Source organism: Magallana gigas, chromosome 2 (assembly GCF_963853765.1).
Source record: "Magallana gigas chromosome 2, xbMagGiga1.1, whole genome shotgun sequence".
Lineage (NCBI taxonomy): Eukaryota > Metazoa > Mollusca > Bivalvia > Ostreida > Ostreidae > Magallana > Magallana gigas.
In genome coordinates, this window is record NC_088854.1 from 5,418,022 (window position 1) to 5,442,357 (window position 24,336).

Below are 24,336 nucleotides of genomic sequence, written 5' to 3' on the forward strand. Positions count from 1 at the left end.
AATATTTACAAATATACAAAAATTCAACATTTCAAGACGGGAGACGGTGCATCGACGTCGGCTTCCAACATCTCGTCTCTGCCAGTCACAACGATGATATCCTTAGCCAGTGCCCAATGTGTAGTCCACCTCAAGTTCAAAAACCGTGTCATCTTCAAAATGCGGAAACTCTTCTGTATGTCAACCATGAGCCATCAGTCCTCATAAACACCTCCTTGGCCAATGCAGAGAGCGTCGTCTATACATTAAATGAGACTAAACCTAGGGAATCTTTAACATTAAAGCTTACACAAGTATACTGTATTTTTGACCCTAAACGGTCTCCGTACAATACATTTAAACAGAGTGCATAATCGACACTTAGGGCGATTTTATTGATCAAAAACTAGTTTAGGTTTTAATTCTGTTTTGCATAACTTTTTATCTATTTGCAAAACCGTTTTTGAACTAGTTTCAACCCAAAACTAGTTTTTTGTATTTATCAGCTTTAAACTGACAGTAGTTTCCGGAAAAACTGACATTGAACTCTGGCTGCGGTTTCAAGGGTTTTAAATCTGTTAAAGATGGCGGAAAGAGAGGTGTTCGAAAGAGAGTTGTTGATACCAAAGTGCGGAACACGCGTCATTGTATCGTCCTTACGTCAAACTTATGTGAATCAAAGGATCTATGATAGAACATATTACTGACCAAAATAAAAACGTGGGAGAGAGTGATTCCATTAATACTAACAGTGACAGATATTCTTTGCAATCTCCACACGAAAACGAAAAAACTTTTGAAGTTGTTGAGGAAAAAAAACTGCGTCGTGTGAAGAAAACATTTTGTTTTGAATATGCACAACGATAATAATAAAGGTTTAGATCAAATGAAACCAAAAAATGAACCAAAATAAAAAAAACCCGGAGAATACGGAAGTTAATTTAATAGCAAAGCTAGTGGACAAAATAAATTACAGTGAAGAAATAATTCTGCAATACAAAATGTTTTTTTGACAATTCAATACATGTCTAAATTAGTTTCAGATATGCAAAAAAGATTTAAATTTCAATTTGGGAATTAAATACAAATTGTATTATTCACTTAGAAAGTGTTTAGCAATTTTTATCCTGTGTTTTTTATAAACCAAGTCAAAAGGAGAGAGGTGTGGTATTTTATCATTATTTGTCTTTATATGTGCCTGTCTGTAAAAATATTTTTGTGGCACTATGTATTGAATGTGCTTGAAATTCTGATACACTGTTTGTTTAAGCAATATCATTTGAAGATTTATTTATAAATTCATTGGTAAGTTTAATGCAATTTTTTCCAAATAAAAACTTGTTTAAAACTACCCTAATTATTTGCAATATACGTAGTTAAAGAGTGGAAATGACCGATGCGTTATAAGTTTTTGTCTTTGTGAATTCATTGAAAGATCTGCTCTTAACATTTTGTTTAAGTAGACATTGTAATATATGTAATAAGTTCGCATGTCTATTTCATTGCTGGCCACTCAATCAATGCTCTTTGAGATTTGTCTAGGACCACGTTATAGCTGCATATTTCACTTGAAACCGGTGTCATTGTTAACTTCTTTTTCCATATCAAAAAAATTTAAACGCCTGAATCTTCCTCGAAATTCATTGAACCTTCATTGATCTTTTTACTGACTTTCGTGTAGAACTATGCATATATTTATTAAAGTTTTTCTTAGCTGTATTCACATTTCCATAATACATGTACAAACAATAAAACACGCTTAAAACGAAACGCCAGGGATGGGCGATTTGACTTCGTTTTGTACCGTTATTCGTTACAGTCATCAAGTTAACAACATCTAGTCTTGCAATGGTTACGTGGAATTTCCAATTATATTGGTATTGCCCGCGAAAATTGTCCCTATTGTTAGCTATAGAATAAAGACTTTCATGCAAATGCAAATGTGCTCAAATATTATCTGCCTGGTTTTTAACAGAATTGAAACTTTTTTTGAACCATCAACCTAAATTTGAACTAGTTTTTGATTAATAAATTTGCCCTTAGAAAATATGTGTTCACACCGTACCGAACAGAAAAGGTAGCTAAACAACACTATCTACTAAATATCTAATCTATATGTATTTAAATAAGGAATCATTCTTTTCTCTCCCACCCCCATCATTAGATTTATTTTTGGTTATTGATGCCACTGAAGATTCAATAATCTGTTGATTAAGATTACCATTCATATTTATCTCTGCATGTTTAGTTGAACTGTTAGCTTGATTTTTGTCAGCCATTCTGGAAAATTTGTTTTGAACAATTTATTATGGTGTTTCTAAAAGTGATACGAAAGAGGGGTTAACAAATGTATCAAGGTTCTTTAAATTTTGAACAAAGTTTCTTCACATTTTGAATATCAATATTCATCTTCGAATCAGGTACAAACAGGCGTTATATGTTTAATGTTCAAGAATGACCTACTGGAGAGGACAGGGCGAAACTACTGCCAGTGATAGGGTGAGGATGTCTTCCTCAAATCTTAGCCCCATTGACCAATTCTTTGCAGTTCTAATGAGATTGAAATGAGGACTTTTCATCCAAGATATTGCAGAAAGATTTCAAATAAGTTCTGCCTTATTTTCTATGATCTTCACCACTTGGATTAGTTAACTACATGCTGAACTGAAGTTTCTGAATCCCTTACCGAGCAAAGAAATCATTAACAGGACTATGACAAGTCATTTAAAGTAAAGTACCCATCAACTAGAGTTATCATTGATTGCACAGAACTGTTTATTCAAACTTCAAGTAGCATTCTAAATCAAAGTTTGACTTTTTCTAATTACAAACACCACACAACTGTCAAATATTTGGTTGGAATTAGCCCTTCTGGTGTCATCACATTTGTTTCGGAAGGATGGCCTGGGAAAACATCAGATCGTCACCTGAAAGAGAACTCTGGGCTGATCAGTTTGCTTGAGCCAGGTGATAGTGTAATGGCTGACAAAGGATTCACCATTGCTGATTTGTTAGAAAAACAGCAGTGTTTTCTAACCATCCCACCTTTCAGATGCACGATGCAATTCTTAAAGCTGACATGAATTCATAAAAGCATTTGGTCGCCATATTAGTTTCGATCGCTCCCCTTCTGCCACTGGGGTATATATACCGGTTGAGAAAGTTACGGTCGGTTGCTTTCCGATCAGGCATTCACATTGCACGGACTTCTAAATGCATGAACTATACATTTTACATGTAGTAAAATGTAGTAATAAAGAATAAAGAAAACAACAATCAATGAAATACAAAATATATTTATTCTTTGAAAGGATGTCCAAGGTATCTGTATTATTTTGCACAGACAGTGCTGCCTTACTTTGCATGCACATCGAACACGTGTATCGTTCATATGGAGTGCATAACGTCTGCATCTTCTTGAAAACCCTGGCGACACTACATCCAACACAGTAGCTAAATGATAGTAAATCCAAGAAAGTAACAACGTTTCTATCCGTTCCTACAAAAACTCCCCGTTTATAAAATCCATGCGATAATTGACAATGCTCGACCTGCCACAGTGTGTGGTTTGCGCATGTGCGATGTTATATCATACACAGGAAAACGGTCTACAGTTATCGAGGAATTTCAGAAGTATCTGCGCCTGGATTTCAGTCTGTCTTGTTTCGTCGTTTATTGGATATATCTTGCCAGTGAAGTGGTTGTCATATTATTTTTGTTCAAAACGCGTTTTTACAAGTCTTTTCGTCCAAGGTAACGTGTTCGGGTGTATGAAATTCCTGAATGCGGTGAAGCATGACGAGGGCTCTCGGCCTTATATAGGGGGTGTGTAGCGATGAGCAGAACAATAGAAATCGACAGCTAATATGGCGGTAGTCGCAGATAAAAGGGAAGTAATGCGTATTTATGAATTCATGTCAGCTTTAAAATGAATTTTTTTAAAATTTATCCAAATTTTTGGGGAAAATGTATATATATATAGTTCAATTACATGATGAGTATCTTAAGGTTTGAAATCCAATTATATGTAATAAATTTCAAGGCGTGCATGTATATCAGAAATTTAACCCTTTCATTTCAGGTAATGCGAATCAGTTTTCTACTGACGATGTCTACAGGACCCAAGAAATAGCACAGCTTCGCATACATGTAGAGAGGAGCATCGGACGAGTTGAGAATTTTCACGTTTTGGAAGGAGTGGTCCCCCTTAGCATTGTGCCTCTCACAATAAAATTTTTCAAGTTTGTTGTTGGTTTACAAATTTGGATTTGCCACTAGTTGATAGAAAAAAGCCAACTTCAGAAGATTCCTGAGTAAGTGATGAAAATTTATATATATTTTATCAATCTCATATATTTACATTACATACAATCATACATTTAGTTATTTCAGATTGAAATACATATGTATATACTTTCTATAATTTTCACAAAACTAGTAGTGGATAAATATGCCTCATGTAAAATTCTACTAATTTTGGTAGCATATTTGTTACATATTGTTCATTGAAGTAAATCCTCTCAATGAAAATGTTGTCTGACTTTGCCGCTGTCCATACCACATAGTCCACCCAGGGGAGTCCGATGATGGCCATCTCACCTTGAACCTGTGTATTGTACTTATGCGATTTTTTCAAGGTAGGGCCCAATTCACCAACTTCGAGACAAAACTGTTTTGAGTTCATTGACATATTATCTGATATTCCCAACAATGTTACATTTTGTCCTGAGATGGAGAAGGGACATCTAATTTCTAGCAGCCCAATGCTTTCATTATCAACCACTCTTCCATCACTGGAAGCCCCTAGAAAAAAATGTGTTGAACATAAAGTAAGACCAGACTCTTGTACATCAGGTTCCATTTGAATAGCTCTTCTGATCTGTAGGTAGTCTTCCTTAGCATCCATCTCGTGGTCAACTCCCCACTGGATTGTCAGAGGTAGCTCAGAGTACCTAAAATCATAGAAATTAGTTTCTAATATTAACACTCACTTAGTTTTTTGTTCTTTTTGAAATAAACAATGTCAGTATTGTGTTGTATTGTGCTACTTGAACAGTGAGGAAAATTTAATTACTTGCCTAGATTCGATCCATATAAAATCTGTTGGAAAGGCATGTTGGTTTGTCTCCTGATTGAAGAACATCACCTAATATGGAACTAGTAATCCTTCCGAGATGAAGCTTTTTCCAGAGGTCACTAAGTCTCTGTGCTCTTGTGTGTTTCTCTATATAGCTCATTAACTCCTGGTCTATCAAAGGTGGTGGCACTGACAAATTACAAAAAATATTCTGATCGAGCTTTTCAAGACTTCATGATTGTTTGTCAGAAATGCATTTTTTGAAATATAGATTGTTTATATAATTGTATTGTTTATAGCTTACCATTGTGGGAAGGGAGAAAAGACAGGGTTGTATTGAAAGTATTTTTTATACAAGCAACAAGAAATATTTTTTGTTGTATTATACAGTAGTTTAAATGAGAAAAATATACTGTGCAATGCTTGTACATGTATTATTGATTTTCATCAACTCAAAATATATGTCACATTTGTACACTTGTGTGCTTTATCTTTTTAATTGGTCATGGAATTAATCTATGTTTAGGTCTTTGTTATATATGATTGAAGACACTTTCAACTTACAGTTCCCATCTGAAAACACCATCATTTCCATTTTCAGATGCAGTGGGTGTACAGCTGTAGTCACCTCCACTTCATTCTCCACTACACTTGGGACACCAGTGTCTGGGATGTTCCAGAAATGAGCCATTCCTAGGCAGCAATTAAAGGCAGCGATTAAATTTGTACATATATTGATTGGAATTCACAAGTTAACAATAAATTTAAAGAATCTGTTTCATTTCAGAGAGACATTGCACTTACAAATGAATTTGTTTTCTTTAAAGGAGAAATTGCTTTTTCATGTAAGCAAGTTTTCAAATAAACCTGTAAGGGGAAAACTAGCTTTAAGCTTCCTTATTTGATCCAGTGACCATGTGAGGCTGTGGTGTCTGTCCTCAGAATGTCTTGGGTCAAACCTTGCCATTGCTGAACCATGTGATGGTGATGACAACATAGCTACATTGACATCGGTTTCACTGCTCGCCACTACCTTCGGCCTTGACAGGTTCAGGGTGCTAATAGGCTTTGGCTTCTGGTTCATTGTTCGTGGAACATTCCACTGGCAAAGTGACGATGTGCAGCTCTGGTCCGTTTGAACCCAAGCTTTTGTTCAGGATTGCACATTAGATAAAGAAAAAAGCAGACCGCCAATATGACTGCATGCTTGAGCTAATCTGAGGAAATTAAAAAGACTTAAAGTGAAGTGCAAGAGACAAGCAATTTTGATGAGCTATATAGCTATTAAAATAAAAATGCTATTTATCTAACATGCATTCAACCACAATAACTATGTTTTTAAACAGTATGCAGAGAACAATATTCACTTCACAAAAATAGTAAATCCTCAAGTATGTATGAAGTATCAAGTTTCACAATGCTAGCTATTTTTAAGATATAAACTAAAAAAAATTACCCTGTGGGGCATTTACAATGGGCGAAGTCCACTCTGTTTTTGCCATCAGCATGAGTAATGCACAAAAAAACTTGATAACGCTGTTTTTTCATGGAGGCTAAACAGTATGCTCTTATGTACACTGTTGAACCATCAATCTGAAATTTGTTAAGAATAATCAGATAATATTGTCAGTGTAAAAAATAAAATAATTAATATTTTTATTTATATTTTTTTTTGGGGGGGGGGAGGAGAAAATGACGGAAGACAGGATTATATTTTGATGGCATTTTAAAACTTACTTGTAATCACTATATATTTATATGTAAAATATATTAGCAATTCTTTACCACCTTGGTCTGATATTAAAAAAATATTTATGTTGCTTGCCAAATCAGTGTGGTGAAACGTGTATATATAGTTTATGGAAGTTTTGGGGCTTGGGAGATTGTTTTTGATGTATGAAAATATAAACTTACTTGGGCTAAACATATATCCTGGATATCGCCAGCGTCAAAATGTTTCACGGAGTTATCTAGGCCGTTGAAATTTTGGATACTTTGATCCCCTTGTCTTCTTCTTACGATCATGAATTCATAGACGGAAGTGAACGATACCTTCGGAAGTTGAATATTGTTTGATATCGGTTCATAATGAACAGCATTAAAAGGAGGCATGTTTTCCTTGAACTGCACTCCAGCTCCGGCTCCAGCACCATCAACCGCAGATAACGACTGAACAACTGGAGTTAATGATACTTAATGATACTGGATAATATGTCGCATATTAAGTCATCTTTCTTCCTTTTCTTTGAATTAATACCCAGATCAGATGCTATGTTACGAAATACACTTATCTTTGTTTTCATCAAATGTTCGCGGGTCGACATACTTGTTGCTAATGTAAACACGTTAACGGTAAACAGTAAATGCTTGTCACTCGTAAAGGAAGTGAAAAAACCCCATAGTGTATCATAAAATGATTTTATTCAGTTTATTTTTATTATTAGTTAAGTTGGGTAAAACTTACATATTTTCGATTTTTTAAAAGCATATTTAGCAAAAATATAAAACTTTGACGCTTCTCAGAACAACTTGTGCTTAATCCACTCGGAAGTTCTTCTGCGCATGTCTGCATATATCATTAAAAGGGTCAAATTGAAAATTAATAAACGGCAATGACATGGGAACTTTTCTTGATGGACTCGCCAAGAATATCAGGAACGGGGACACCGAGAGTGCCACTATAAGGCTTGACACCTTAGAAAAAATGGGAAAGCCTAATTGGCTATGGAAGTATCAGAACCCTGGACAACAAGGCGAGACTCTGCTTCACTTGGCAATCAAGGACCAGGATGACGAAACCCTCGTTACAAAATTATCAGAGTTGTGCCCTAATCTGCTTCTCATGGCGAGAGAACAATCGGAGAAGTTTAATGGTCAAACCGTCCTTCATATGGCCATCACAAAAGGCAACATAGAGGCTACCCAGGCAATGCTAGAGGTTGGTCGGAGAAAGGATATACAGATGTCAACTTTGTTGCACATTCGCGCAACAGGATCTCGTTTCGTGAACACTGTAATGTTGGGGCAACTTCCTTTAACTGTCGCCGCACTAACGGGGAATACCGACATAGTTGATGTTCTTTTAGAGTTTGGAGCTGATTTGCACATTCAAAATGAAGAGTACGACACTGTGTTCCATTCGTTGGTAAAGTACGCAGCGACATATCCAGAGAAGGTAGTTACCATTATTCAAATGATGCGGCACTTGAATCAAGAACTGGAAAACAAAAACCGAATCAAAAAAGCACGTTAGACCACTCTGGAAATGATATGCATCGACATACCCATTCATTAGTTTGGTTTCTGAAAAACAGGGAACACCTTACCCCACTTCAGCTTGCCGCCAAACACGGGGTGACAGAACTTTTCGAAGAGATTCTTAACATCAAAGATGTATATTGCTTTATAAGTGCAAATAATGGATTGTTTGACGTTAAGGAATATGATGTAACAGAAATAGATACTGTCAGCACCGTTGGCGCCTCCGGAAAACGCTACCACGCACCTGCTTTCTCAAAGAAAACTATTCCCCAATATATGCATGGAATAGCTAAAAACGTCGTGCACTCAAATGAAACACAGTGTGCACCCTGTGATGAACAATGTTGCTCCTACCCCGAAACAGAATCTATTTTGGAAATGCTTTTTGGATTTGACTACGACAGCAAAGACGCATATCGTATTATTGAGTTACCGCCTGTAAAAAATATCATCAAAATGAAATGGAATTCGTACCAATGGTTTTTCATATTATGGATGGTACTACATTATGCCTTTATGATAGTCTTGACTATCTATAGCGTATATAATGTTGAATTAAGCATCCCAAGTGTGAATGGAAACAATGCTACTACGCTGTCTGAAAATGTTGTTTACGGATTTCGATGGGTTTCTTTGTTTGTTGCAGGTGCCTTCTACGGTTTTATAGCAGTTTGTTTGTTGAGCGCTAAGTTTCGTAAGAAAAATAAACGCTCTTACTTTGTTCATAATTTGGAATACATCATTCCTATGTTGATGCTATCTGGTACAATGATCGTTGATGTTTTGTGGTCGATAACAGAGGAACATGATAACATTCCTCTAATCTTAGCTTTAATTTGCGGGTGGTGGTTGAATGTATTTTTTCTTTCACCAATTAAACATTTTAGTTTCTTCACAGAACTAATCAAGCGTGTGATTATTGGGGATCTTTTCCGATTTGGACTGATTATTCTATTTGTATTGTTTTCTTTCACCGCTGGAATGTATATAGTGTTTCGAGGAACAGACGAAGAGGATTTCACTTTGTACGGTAGCACAATGATGTCAATGTTTAAGCTCGGGATCGGAGTTGATGACATTGGCGTACTTTATTCCGCCCGAATTCCTTGGGTTGCGATTACGATCTTCATTGTCTATACGGTCTTCACATATCTTCTCATGCTAAATGCCTTGATTGCAATGATGTCACAGACATGTTCCCTTGTGCTAGAAGAACGGTTTCCTCAGTGGCGAATACAACAACCCTCTGTCGTTCTTTTCATCGAGGATATCATCTGTCTTTGCTGTTTTCAGAATATTTTGTCCCGTGCAGGGACAAGAAAAACTATCAAAGGGTCAGATCCAATTACAAAACAATTGAAATACGAAGCAAATGGAATATAAAATGACGGAGGACAAAATACGTGCAAAAAAGAAATGCAGTGAATTACAAACACTGCGCCCACAGTTGAATATACAGGAAAGTCTGCTCATGAGTAACGATTTTACGAACTCAATGTGCAACTCGAACTTTACTTCCTTTCGGCAAAGGTATAGGACAGGAGATCTTGCTTCTGAGTCAGTAAGATCTCCCGTTGGTGACTCCTTTCAACCTTCTGTTCGTCGTAGAAGGTCAATGAAAGAAAAGAAAAGGAAACCATTTGAAAAACTAGATGAAAGAAACACGGACGAAGAAAATGAAGAAATGAAAAACGTAAGACAGGTATCGCCAAAATCTCCCGGAGTATTTTCTGACCGAAGTCCTACAAGAAAACCGACGCCAAAATCGCAACGAAAAAGATATTTGTCTGAGAATGACAAGGAACAGCGGAGCCAGCACTCACCTGTTGTGGAGTCGCCAATTTGGCGGGTAAATCTAGCTAGGACACCTCTTGATGGACTAAATTTTGAAAAGGGACAGAAGCCTTTGGAGTAGGAAATCCGGAATCTTGCTTATTCATATACCTGATCAAAAATACATATAATGTTGTATGTTATCGAGCATCGTATCAAAAAGTGCTTTATTAAAGATATGCTGTGATATTTGGTGACCAAAACGCAATTCGTTGATTATTTATTGTGTTTGTGTTTTCTAAACGTTTTGGATACATTTTAAAAAAAATATTTTGAATAATTGAAATTGTTAGGGTTAACATGTTGAGGTTTGTAATTGACACTGTTTAGGGTAGACATGTTAAGGTTTGTAATTGATATTGTTAGGGTAAACATTTTGAGGTTTGTAATTGACATTGTTTAGGGTAGACATTTTCAACCTAGTCTAGTCAGTTGTTTTGCACTCATTGTACACAGGAAGTATTGACATTCTTATTTAATATTTTCTATATTTTTGAAACAGTTGAATTTCATGGTTGCATTTGAAATAAAAAGAATTAAAAAGTTTAAAGTTTTAACAAAATGGATTTCTTATAAAGAATTGGTTCTAATTGCACGCACGCACACACACACACACCAATTCTTATCACATCGAATATCTTGTTTTATAGGGTATCGAAAAAAGTTCTTAAAAGGTACAAATGCATTTTGTTTTGCTCGGACTGGAATGTCTCGACGTCATTGGATGAATAGCGTCACGTGATTGCCTTATAAATTTCTTTAACGGCGAGCGTCAAAATTTATACGGCAACATGGCGGACGTAACATTATTTAAGCTGATTTTTTACACAAATGTTCAACCATACCTTTGATTTTTAAGCCCCAAAATATTTAGAGTGACTCCCCTTTGCCCGTGAAGTAATATTATGATCCTACAATATGGCATCCAGGTTTGCACAGACTACTGACGAGAAATGTAAAAAATTAGAGAATTAAGCTATGAATTTTATTATTATGTATTATCTTCTGTTTGTTTACATAATAAACTTTAGGTCCTCGACAAAACAAAACACTTATTAGGTTTGTTACTGACTGTGTAAAGAAATTTGTGGGATCGGTAAAGTCCATAGAAGGCTCGGCTCCGCCTCGCCTTTTATAGACTTTACCGACCCCACAAATGTCTGTACACAGTCAGTAACAAACCTAATAAGTAATAGTATTTTCAATTAACAGATTGCGCAATGACATGCACAATGGACACTGAAGTCTGCAACCTTAAGATATGGCGGTTTTTGATAAGTGACAAGGGGACATACATACATGTATATCAACAGTATGTCAATAATTGAATGTTTTGTTGTACAGTTTAAATTTTGACTTATCTTCGTTACATGTTCTGTGGATTACTAAAATGCTATTGTGTATGCCAAATTCCAATCAGATTGATCTATTAAATAGATCACGTTCACATGCTCAATACAAACGCTTTTCATTCCTTCAGATGCGATGTAGGCTTGACATAATTTCGCATGTATTTAGTATACTAATCAGCTATTTTGTTTCATAATCAATATAAACTATGCATGCATATAATATTATTATAATTTGTAAATTATTGTAACACTATACATTCAAATATGTCAGTATTATTCAAATTTTGCTAAAATATTACAGGGACATTTCCTTTAATATATTGATGATGCATCAAACTAAGCATATTTTTTTTTTATCTATTACCAAAAGAAATCGGACCAACGTTAAAACAAAAAAGGCAGAAAGTACCATATTGTTTGTATAACGCACCTTCGCCATTGTCCTAGGTGGTTAGAAAACTGTGACTGTATACCTGTAAATTTGTCGCCGGGTGGCTTTGCGGCTCCAAAATAATAACTTTTAGTATTTTACATAGCTTTTATTCAGGTTGTAATTTACAAATAAATTTCCAACTGTTCCATATATTTCAAATAAAAGTACAAAAAGGGATCTGAAATATAAATGAAATGATAAATACACATAACATTATTTTACTCAAATTTGCATTTTACTGCGCATTAATTTACTCAATACATTTTCCTGTATTTGCACTTATATTTTCACATTTTGCTGTACATAACTTTACTACTTCACTACATATACTTTACTTTACACAATCACTAGACTCGTACACGTACTTCACTTTCATATACTGGTGTACTTCATAAATACATTTATTTATTTTACGGCAAACTACTACGCGCCTTACTCTGAAATACATACAACATATGTTTACATCACAACAATACACATACTTTTACTTTATACTTAATAGTTTTCATATGAGCAAATACTCATTATCACACATTACTCAAAATACTTCTAAATTACTCACGGAAAAAATAAAACAAGGCTATCTGGCCATTTTAGGAATAAATACGGCATTAAAATCCGTCTCAATAAAATAAAAACAAACTTACCCAGAATAGTTGGACTCTGGTCAGTAATACTTATATGTTACATGAAGGATGAAATGAGGGAGCTGGTTGAAAACGTCCGCTCTCTCCAATTGCTACGCCCAGACTAAATTCTTAAATGCACGGGATTAGAACCCGCCTAGTAAAACCAGTTGAGTGAACTTTAAACTATGAAAAACAACTCTGACAATAAATTTGTAACATAATAAACGCAGCACAAATGTATGGAAAGTAAGTATGGACGTAAATTGTGACAATATTGACCTACAAATTTATCAGTAAAACTCAGAACAAACCCACAAACAATTTGATAATAGCTGTATTTAATTGAACTGATGCTATTCATTCTTATCAATTGTATATATTTTTATATGCGTGAACATTTCTGCAAAGAAAAAGAAGTAGCATATTCATGAACAAAGTTCTCATCAGATCTACTTTAGAAATTTAGATATGAGATATTTAGCAATGACCTATTACATGTATATAGCAAGGAACAATTTTCAAATATTTAAGCGTTGAATTTTGGATATTTGTCTATATTTTTTATAGAAATGGAACTCTCTTTCTCAAGGAGATAAGTAAAGTCTGAATATGTCAAGTGCTCTTAACCTCAAAACTGATCCACACCAAATTTGGAATCAATCTAAAATCTGCCAAGTAGAATTATAATCAGAACCATACATTTGCTTGTATTGCAATAAATGCATATCTATACAACATCTTAGTGGGACAATAACGAAAGATAAGCAGTCAATTCCTTCCACCGACCCTTGACACACAAACAAGATGGTGTCTCTAACTATACACAGCCTTTGTCTTATAGCCGCAATTTTTCTGACGGTCAGTGGTCAGATCTTGTCACATCTTCAGGCTGCCTTTACCACGGTAAGGTCTACCCGGTCGGGTCATTCGATCCCTCTCCATGTTAGATCTGCCAGTGTTCGTCCTCTGGACAAGCCTACTGTGCCATTGTAGACTGCTTTTCCGTCGGTTGTGTCGATGCCGTCCACGATCCTAACCACTGCTGTCCTGTGTGTCCTAACGGTAACAATTGCTCAATATAATTTCTTGTTTTTTTTAATGTTTTGTCATTATTGGCGTTGTGCTAATAATTGGATAAAGAATATACAAAACTTAATTAAATTAAATTCAAATGTTAAAAGTACCAGTAGTTCTAAAATCATCTATAATAATGAACCCATAATGAATTTTAGGTCGAAATTGCAAGGCTCCAGATGGAACCATTATTAAACATAGCGACACCTACTCGATAGCATATATGACGTGTCATTGCTTACAGTTCGGCACTCTTGCGGAATGCACCTACAAACCCCCGCAGCCAATTCAACCTCAAATCGTCGAGCCGCCCAAACCAGTCAGCTAAACTGTAGTCAGCAATAAATTCATACAGGATATTGTTCGTACATTTTTTAATAATGTTTTATATATTCAAATTCTTGAACATGTGTCGCTGGTAATTAACATCAATCTTGTTCACTAAGTTAGTCGATATTTTTAGACAGAAACTGCAATATGTCTAGGCCTGTTTGTTGATGGGTTTGGACGTCCCCGAAGGCATTTTTCTGCTGAGGCTTAATAATCAGTTTAAACTCAAAGCTTGAACTCAAATGGTTAATTGTTATCGTATGAGACCATCTTCGCTAGCCAATGGGTTTCGGTCCACTTTACTCCCCATAAACCCTGGCGGATTTCATTACGAAAACTCAGTGACAAGCACCGTTTTATGATTGGCTGCAGTTGCGAGTAGCTTATCCAATCGCAGTGTTTGTTAATTTAAACTTTAGAAGAAAACACATGTGTGATCTTTGGTAATTCATTCGGTGCTTTTAACAAGTTGAGACACATGTTCTCGAGTACAGTGCCTCCCTAACGATGGTCTAACCAGATCGCTTTAAAAACCTATCTTTATTACTGGAATTGAACATAGTTCTACAAACTTGTCAAGGCTGGCGTGAAATCATAAGAAAAATGCATGGTGAATATAGAAGTTGGCTATCCCGTTATTATATACATTCCTGCTTATGGTTATTGCTTTTAAAGGTTCAACGAGCTGCGTTTTATTTAATTTCTTTGGTCCGTAATATTCTCGACAAGGATACCTGGTTTTATGGCATGAAAGCTTTCATATAAATCGGCACTTTTTCACTCCCGGTACAGGTCCTTACAAAACACTATGAATAAAACATTCCGTGCTTTCCCTAGGTTATAACTTAATTCGTATGTAATAACATCGTTAATTATGTTCCGATATTCGGTAATCAACATGTTTTCATGTTGTATGAATGCTATGATGTGTATATAACCCGTTGTTAAATTTGATAGAATGTATATATGCAAGGGGCGCAACCCAAGTTGCCCACTAGATAGCGCCACCACATCACAGAATTTTCGTAGTGAAATCCGTCAAATTTATTAAATAACATCTTTGTTATTGGCCTCATATTCAAAAGGGGAAATATAACCAATTTTACAAGTTAAAACTTAAAATCAATTTTTGCTGATTTTATCAATTAAAAATCTATTTTATATTAAATTGCATGTAGTTTTGAAATTTAGATTTATTTCAATATTACATCCAATAAAATTATATTAAAATTGACAAATTCAAATTGAACTTCTGACGGCCGACTTTGAATTTCATTGCGCATGTTTTGGTGCAATCAAGTAAAATATAATAGTGAATTTAATCATTTTAATACATTTCATTTTTTTAATTGATACAATTAATGAAACTGAATCTGTTAATGTCTTACATTTGACTTTGTTAAACTTTCATGTTAAATACTGAAATCTGATTGGTTTAGACGCTGTTGATAATACGTTTTATTACACTCAGCGTTAGCAATACACTTGTCAACGGGTTACACAAAAAAATGTTACATGCGCGTAAATTATGCGCGTACGGTTCGCCGTAGAATTCACGTCATTTCTATATAAAAGCAGTAAAAAGTTCTCTATAATTAAGACATTCAGTATAATAAAATAATTAGTGCCTGTTTGGGAGGGTAACAGTTGCAATTGACACCCCGAGAAAACGATTTGTTCCCGTTTTGCACACATTTAAAAATTAGGTATCGAAAAAATGTGTGCGAAACGGGAATTTGATCAGGTGAGATAATTGCTTAATTGCTATAGTCTATATCACATTTCCTGCAAGGGGAATTGACATTAAAATAAATAAAACATATCTACTCGCAATCGATATTTACATGTTTTTTTATGTTATAACATAATTTGCAGTTGCATAAAAGCACATTTACATTATAATTGACATCCATATTTATGAATTTGATTTCAAACATCAATTTGGTCATGAACAATTTCATTACATTTTTTAAACAAGAAAGCCTAAGATTATTGCAAAAATGTTGAATATGTAGCGCCTTTGTTTAACTTACTGCCTATAGAAAGTACATGTACATGCTAATAGTTTGAAGAGAAAATATCATATGTTAATATTTGATTATTGCTTTTGCTGACACAAATGGAAGAAATGTGTTTAGTAAAAACGCTGCTAAATATTTTTCATTTTTGTTGTGTTATATCTTGAATAATCGAAGAAATAGACAAACTGTATGATGATAAATCAGAAATTTTATATGCTTCATAAACTGTAAAGATTATTTCACAAAACCTATCAAATGTAGACCTAATTCATGCATTTTCAACCTTTTTCAGTTTGAGGTATATCGCATAAACATTAAAATATTATTTTTGTCAGAATTTTTATGCATTTAACCTTTGATTTGAAAAACTAGACAGTGACCCGCCATATACTAAAGCGGCGATGTCATAAGAACTACTGTCAAGGTCGCTACTTCAAAGATTGAAATATTTTGTGATAAAGATCTGGTTTCTTTCATAATATTTTTTCTGTTTATAACAAACAATCAATTATAAACATTCGTTTTACATAATTTGCAACTCAATTGTAAAAAGAGACACGGAGTACCCCATATGACTGTCTATGAAGTGTTCTCCTTCATCATATAATTATCCATTGTATCAGCTTCCAATTGGCTTTGGACCAGCAATTATTTCCTAATTCATTTGGTGTCATATTTAAGGTGCATGGACAAAAATGTAAAAGTCAATTCATCTAATCAAATCATCATTTTTTTAATCAGACTTTTTCAATATATCATTATCTTTATTTTATCTAACGAAAAAAATGGCGATAATTGTTAGTTATTAGACCTAAAACACGACAAAATATCTGTATTCTTCTTGGTTTATCGTTACGGCGCTGATAAAACACAGGTAAAAATCCAGGTAAAGCCTTTGACCGAAAGCAGACTATAATTGCTATCACAACACAAATCACACCTATTGTTAACCAATTATCAAATGTGTGCAAAACGGGAACACACCGAGAAAACCAATTTCAACCGACGTGAAGCCTTGTTTTACCCTCCCAAACAGGCACTATTTATATAATGTGTTCTATCTAGTGTTTTGGCTGAAAGCGCTTATGCTAGATAAAGTACTTTGCTAAATATGTACAATGATAGTTGTATTTAAAAAAAACCCTAATTCAAATCAATGCTTACATGTTGAAAAACTAATTTCTGGCAGATATATACATGCTAAATATTTTACATCTACGGTACATGAAAGAAAATTATGGGGGGGGGGGGATGATTCGTTGACAAATATACAAAACACTGAAATTTTCATAACGGTACAAATTTTTTTGAGTGAATGTGGTCGTTTTTTTTTCAAAAAATGTTTGAATTTATAAGGTGATATTATATATGCAGTAGATTGTTTATTCATGTATATTTATGTGTATTCAATATATTCAATGATTCAATATATTCAATGTATGGCAATAATTATAAAATTTCATTACTAGGAGAAGACAATCTAAGTTTTAGAACTTGTGTCTTATCCTTTTGATTTATGCAATAAAATATGTTCAATTCAAATTCATGAAAGAAAATACAGATAAAAAGTATAGATTTAATTTTTTTACGATATTTTAGTTAACCTAAATTGTTCTGTTTGAGAGCTTTGCCATCGTACTTGAATGACCTTATCAGAAAAATGAAGCTTTGCATGGCTACGTTATTAGAAATGACATAAAAGAAAAAGTAACTAGATGCTGTCATAAGACAGTAACACCTGCACCTAGTTTTGGTCAAAAAGAAGGTCACATGCAATTTCCGATACTTCTTTAAATTATAATTTTCATAGAGGATGAGAATACATAAACATGCATCGCCCTTTATGTTTAATTTTGGGGTTGATCTGTTAATTGCAAGTGAATTTTTAATTCATAAATAATCTAAACATTCAATACCTTCCCCTTGAAACATTTATGTACGGAGTAAAATTACCAAAAATAAACCTCTAACCTCAATCCTATCCCCACCCCTTCCAAAAAAGAGTGAAAAAGATCAACCAAGAAACGATTTAAAATTTGCTGCTGTACACACGTAAGAATGTACTTTAGAACCAGGTTCGATAGGTGGGGGTGTTGGAAAAAGCATTTAATTTTAATCAATTATTGTTATTAATTTTAACTTGAATATTAGTTAGTGATCCCCAGGCAGAAAAGAAGACTTCTGATCATATTTCAATACATCATGTGTCAATTATGCAAGGTGTATTAATATTGCGATTTTAAAAAAGAAAACATTTTGTAATACATGTAGTTTATAAATCTTTTTAGACCCCAAATTATATTTTGATTTTATTAGATCATTCGACAATTAAGAGTAAAGTAAATGTTTGCCTGGGGGGTGGGGGGGGGGGGTGGGGGTTCGGAGACACACGTTATGGCAATTTTATTTGAATTTTTGGAGGGGGGTCCGGACCCCCCCTCTAGAACCGTGCATGGGATAAATGTAAATTTCTGCTACTATTTCACTACCATAATAAAATTTAATTTTTCAAAACCTTATTGCACATCATAGGACAGTCCCTATCATATCCCAAGATATGATGTGTCTATTCATTAAATCATAAGAAGGGTTCTGGGATCTAGTTTTTTCTAGTGACAAACGTCAATTTTCTGTTTCTATTATAATTTGGATGAAATTTAGATTTTTAAAACCTTATTGCACATTTATAGGACAGCCCCAATCATACCCCAAGAGATGACGTAGTGACTCCGAAAGTTGTATGAGGAGTTCTGGGAACCATTCATTTTTTTTGCAAAAAAAAAAAATCATTTATTGTTGCCGCCCGATCCCCATAATAAATAAAAATATTCTGAAACATGATCTCACTTCAAAATGCCACACACCCCCCCCCCATCATGTTCTAGAAGACTGTTTGGCTACTACAAAAAGTGTTGACGTTTTTGAAACCACATTTTTTGTATGAAAAAAACCCAAAACAAAACAAAAAACCGTCATTTTTCAGCCACCAAATGACCCCAGGACAAAACTGAAAATTCCGAAACCTTATTGCGCATCTATAGGACACCCCAATCATACCCTAAGAGATGACGTAGTGACTCCGAAAGTTGTATGAGGAGTTCTGGGAACCATTCATTTTTTTTGGAAAAGGAAAAAAATCATTTTTTGTTGCCGCCCGATCCCCATAATAAATAAAAATATTCTGAAACATGATCTCACTTTAAAATGCCACACCCCCCCCCCCCATCAAGTTCTAGAAGACTGTTTGGCTACTACAAAAAATGTTGACGTTTTTGAAACCACATTTTTTGTATGAAAAAAACCCCAAAACAAAACAAAAAGCCGTCATTTTTCAGCCACCAAATGACCCCAGGACAAAACTGAAAATTCCGAAATCTTATTGCGCATCTATAGGACACCCCAAAACATATTTCAAAAACTTTTTTTTTTACCAATAATTCAACCCCAAGCACTAGAAAAAATTTTTTGAAACCTTATTACAAAACAACATGACACCCAAAATCAAACTCCAAGAGTTCAGTTTCTTAATTTATAAGATTTAAGAGCAGTTTGAGAGAGTAAAACGTGACAGAGGACAGACAGGCGGACGGACAGAACTGACGACTTTCGATCAAATTAATGAATGCTAATTAATCATCAACTAATCAATAATTTATTCTTATGGCTGGAAAATATAACTTTTGGAATTGAAATATTTGTAAACAAATGGTTTTATGTCAATTTTGTTCCCTAAAGATCACTTTACGAGACTGTAAATATTTACGACTTTGTCGTAAGTTCTTTTGTAAAATGCAGCCCAGGACAACAACAATTTACCCGAACTTTCTTTAGAAAGTGCGGGTAAAATTAGTATCTACAGAAAAAGAACTTTACTTTTAACAACTTCAAACATTGGCGTAACTGTTGGCATCGAAAAACAATAAATGTTCTTGGATTATTCATTCCAACTTTTTGTGTTGTTAAAAAGTTTGATTTTGTTTGTAAGTTATCATTTATTTGTTATCTATTACTTGATGACGAATTGTGACATGAATACCACTAGCTGTGATTTTATTATAACATAAAATGATAGGCGATTGCATGATTTCGAAATTAACTTCTTTTTGCAACAAGTCTCCAGTGAAGTATAATCAGTAGTGTTCACGCTGCACTCACTTCATTTTTAGATCTGCAACGTTTATTATTTTACATTGATGCTAGACGAACACTATTAAATATTAAATAGTGCATGGAATAGATTACAAAAACACATTTTCAACATTTACCCAACAGTTCTTTCAAAGCAAACCATCTGGAGCTGAAATTATTAAGGTTCACATACATGTATCTTACATGACATTTATTCGATTAAAAGCTGAAATTTAGGCTGGTGATACAAGTTATACAAGGTAAATTTCTGCGATGACGAGAGAAAGCCATCAAAAACCTGATTTTCAAGGTTAGTAGAGGTTCCTCATTAGTTAAAATCGTTACAACAATCAAGCAGTTTAGATGTTTGTTTTGGGTGATATATTTTTGTTCCTGATACTTACAATGAGAATTATACAGCAAAGTACTAAAAATTCAACAATATTAACTCAGATTTAAACAAAAAATAAGATTAATAATAGTATAATGGTAGATGTTTAACTTATACGTACACCATGCTATATCAAATAAAACGGTGTGAGAAAATGGAAATATTGCATGAGATTCACCATTAAGGGTCAGTAATCATGCATGCTAATGGTAGGTGTTCAACTTATACGTGCACCACGCTATATTAAATAAAACGGTGTGAGAAAATGGAAATATTGCATTAGATTCACAATTAAGGGTCAGTAATCATGCATTCAATTGCATATATATGTCAATATCAATTGAAGGTCGCCATGCTATGTAGGTGAATGTGTTCTAGTGTGTTTTCCGAAAATCTAGATCAATCCAGATATTTGCTCTAAGTACGTCTGGTGATATTGAATATTTAAAATACAGATAAAATCTTTTTTTCAAAGCTATCTTTCAATAATATCTTTTAAAAAACATAATGGGCATTTAAACTTCAAAATCACAAGTGTCCACTGACCTTCACAAACTTCATTTGGGGACAATTAAAGTCCTCTTTACAATTGGTGCACGAGCACTTTGCAACACTTTACGATCGGAATTGTTTTAGCTTCGTGCCAGCTCTCGCATTCGTGACATGTGTTTTAGTGGTCACATGAAGTCTCCTTTAAGCCCCTTTCACAATTGATGCACGAGCAGAAGAAACAAAATATTCATACGATCGAAAAAAAAAATAGCACGAAAATAAACTCGCACGATTCAGGGCGACTGTTGTGCTATATCAATGCATTTATTCTTGCAATTTATCTTGCGTCTATATGCGACTGTTGTACAATGAAGTGAGTGTTGTAAGATATTGGGAGAGAATCGCACGAATGACCAAATGATTGAAAGATTGAATGTGCGTCAATGCGATAGGACGAGCAGCGGCCGTCCGATCTTGTGTTTTATCGTACGAATGCTCTTGTGAGTCAGATGGGGTATATTTACCGCCCGTTTCTGACACTCATCAGTAGAAATAGTTGAATGCAAGAGAAGATACCACAAAAGAAGACGACAAACGCTCCAGCCAAAATCAAGGACAATTGTGGTCGGAAACTGATATGTTTATACAGTGTATACTGAATAAGGGAGCTATTCGCCCCCGTTTTATTTTCGCTCATTTCGTTTTTTTGTCAGCGGATTAAGACCTGGCGAATTATCTCTCTTTTACTAAAACATTGTTTTGGAAAATTCACTAGAGCCAAAACCGAATGTAGAAGCGAAAATGTCACGGAACAAAAATACAAATGTAACCATGTATCCAGTATAATATAGTGGCAAAGCATGGAAACTGAAACCGATAAATCTGAAACGTTGCAAGATTACACGAAACACGTTGAGCAACAGTCTCATGGTCGCACAACAGACGCATAAACAGCTGCAATTTATCTTACGATCTTTATTAGTCGTGCATCGCTCTTGCGAGTACACAAAACGTTGTAAAACGTTCGTAGTAATGTTCGTGCGTTGCATTGCAGAAATTTAGATCGCATTTGGTCGCGTCTGAAAAGTGTGAAGGTCTAGTACTTTGAGGAGACTTGATGCGACCACGAAAACACATGCATACGAATGCGAGAGATCGATTTAGGATTTGTCAGGCATATTGTCAGAATCAGATAAGTATCAAACAAAGAAGCGTTCCGATTTCAAACTATTTAGCTGTAGTGGCTTTTTTGATAATTGGTGATTCACTTTCTTTTATAAGTCTTCACTGCAGTACATGTATGTATTGATCACGCGTACTCGGGTGTTCTGTATAATTAGTTGGAACTGAAATAACAAAAGCAGATAACTCATCTGAAACAAAAATATATTCACATTGACAAGAAACAGCAGCTCTAAAAAATGCTGAACTAAATTTTTTTTTTTAGAATTACACTTGTTCTAATGTATTGTTTAAATCAGTTGGTCTGTGTGTCATCATAAAACCACAATATCAAGAACGATAATCAGAGAATTCTTTTCAGATGCTGAGTTTTTACATTGCTTTTTCAGTAGTGCAATAGCAAACTAGTTTGCTACATGTATTACAACAGTCTTCTATACTATAGGCTTTATGCAGCTTACATGTATCTGTAGCCCAAAATCGTTTCAAGTTATCTTTAATTTAGATTTATATTCAATAAGGTATAAGATTAATCACATATACATGTATTACCTTTTTTATACTCTTTGCGTATTTCCTAATCGTAAATTACTAATAAAATCAAGACATACTTTTTAAGACACCACGTCACAAGATTGCGATTTAAATGTTTTTGTAAACTGATTGTAACTGTTTTGTTTGTTTATCATCTTAGCTCAGAAGTTAATGGGCATTAAACTTACATATTACTAACGTAACTATCGTTTTACTAACAGCGTGATATAATGATATAAAGAAGATTGTTGGATGGGGCGTGAGAAATGTCCATACACGGTCGAACAAGCCACTGAAAAACCAAAATATCAAGAAATCTGATATTTAAAAAATATCATTTAATACAATATATGTTTAACATATCATTGATTGTGAAGGACATGAGCGTATTTGTTTTTTAAGGTTTGAATGCCGACTATTTGTTCAAACCCAGATATTTTGTAATAACAGGCACGTAGCATGGGGGGGGGGGGGCTTCGTTTCTTTAGATAGACATTATAAAAGTGACCTTTTCAGTAGTGTTAGCGCTACACTCAGTGTTCCAATGAACGAAGGTAAAAGATGAGTAGATATTAATTTATCGTACAGATCATTCTGTGCCATTTCATCGAACACATAAATTTAATCATATTGCTAAAAAGTAGTAAGGATGCGATTACTAGAAGTCATATTTCTAAAATTTCCCCCCACTTTTTTGCGCATTAAATGTACATGCAAAAAATTGAATTAACATGCCCCCCCCCCTTTGATGGGACCATGGAAGAATTGAATTTAAAATAAGGAAATAACCAATGAAATTGAAGTTAAAAGGTATACTTCCTCCTCTCTCTCCCCCCTCCCCCCACGGATTAGATTTTCAGGATTTTGGAAAGTAATCTTATTAAGTCTGCCCCCCCCCCCCTTTTATAAAAAAACGATGCCTGAATAAGAAATACTCTTCTGAAAGTTTAAGTGTTTAAAACCACCACAGGATGAATGACCATCTTTAAGTTCTCCTTAAAGATAGCTTAAAGATGCTTAAAGGTAGCTTAAAGACGATCTTTAAGCCACCTTTAAGCTACCTTTAAGCTATATGTGTTGCTTAAAGATGGCTTAAAGAAAGCGTAAAGATGGCTTAAAGCCTATCTTTAAGCCACCTTTAAGCCACCTTTAAGGACAACTTATAGGTCCTTAATGTCCAAACTTCTTTAAGCCACCTTTAAGCCACCTTTAAGCTACCTTTAAGCCATCTTTAAGCCATTAAAAAAAATTAATTTCAATATTGTGCTTAATTTCCAACAAAATGTATTAACTTTATGAAAGAAAAGGTATTAAAACGGTTTTTGTTCTAGAAAGAAAAATGAAAAAAAAAAAACACAAAAAAAAAACCGGCCTCGGCGAGAATTGAACCCGGGACCCATAGTGTACTAGCATCACCACACTTCCTCTGCGCCACGGCAACTTACATATATATATGCGTTTTTATATCCTATATATCAGTGGATATTGAATCACTGTATTGAATGTGTTTACTTGAAAAGATTTTGACAAACCATTCAGTTTGTAACAATCAATTATATCTAATTTATAAATTACATGCATGCGTGTATTTAGAATGAAATACGGAACTTGGTCTTCAGT

At 34.4% G+C, this 24,336-nt stretch overlaps 1 pseudogene; it reads left to right on the forward strand.

Moving 5' to 3' along the window:
* Window positions 1–2,433: 2,433 nt before the first annotated feature.
* LOC136272616 (uncharacterized) lies at window positions 2,434–4,292 on the forward strand (annotated as a pseudogene).
* Window positions 4,293–24,336: the final 20,044 nt, after the last annotated feature.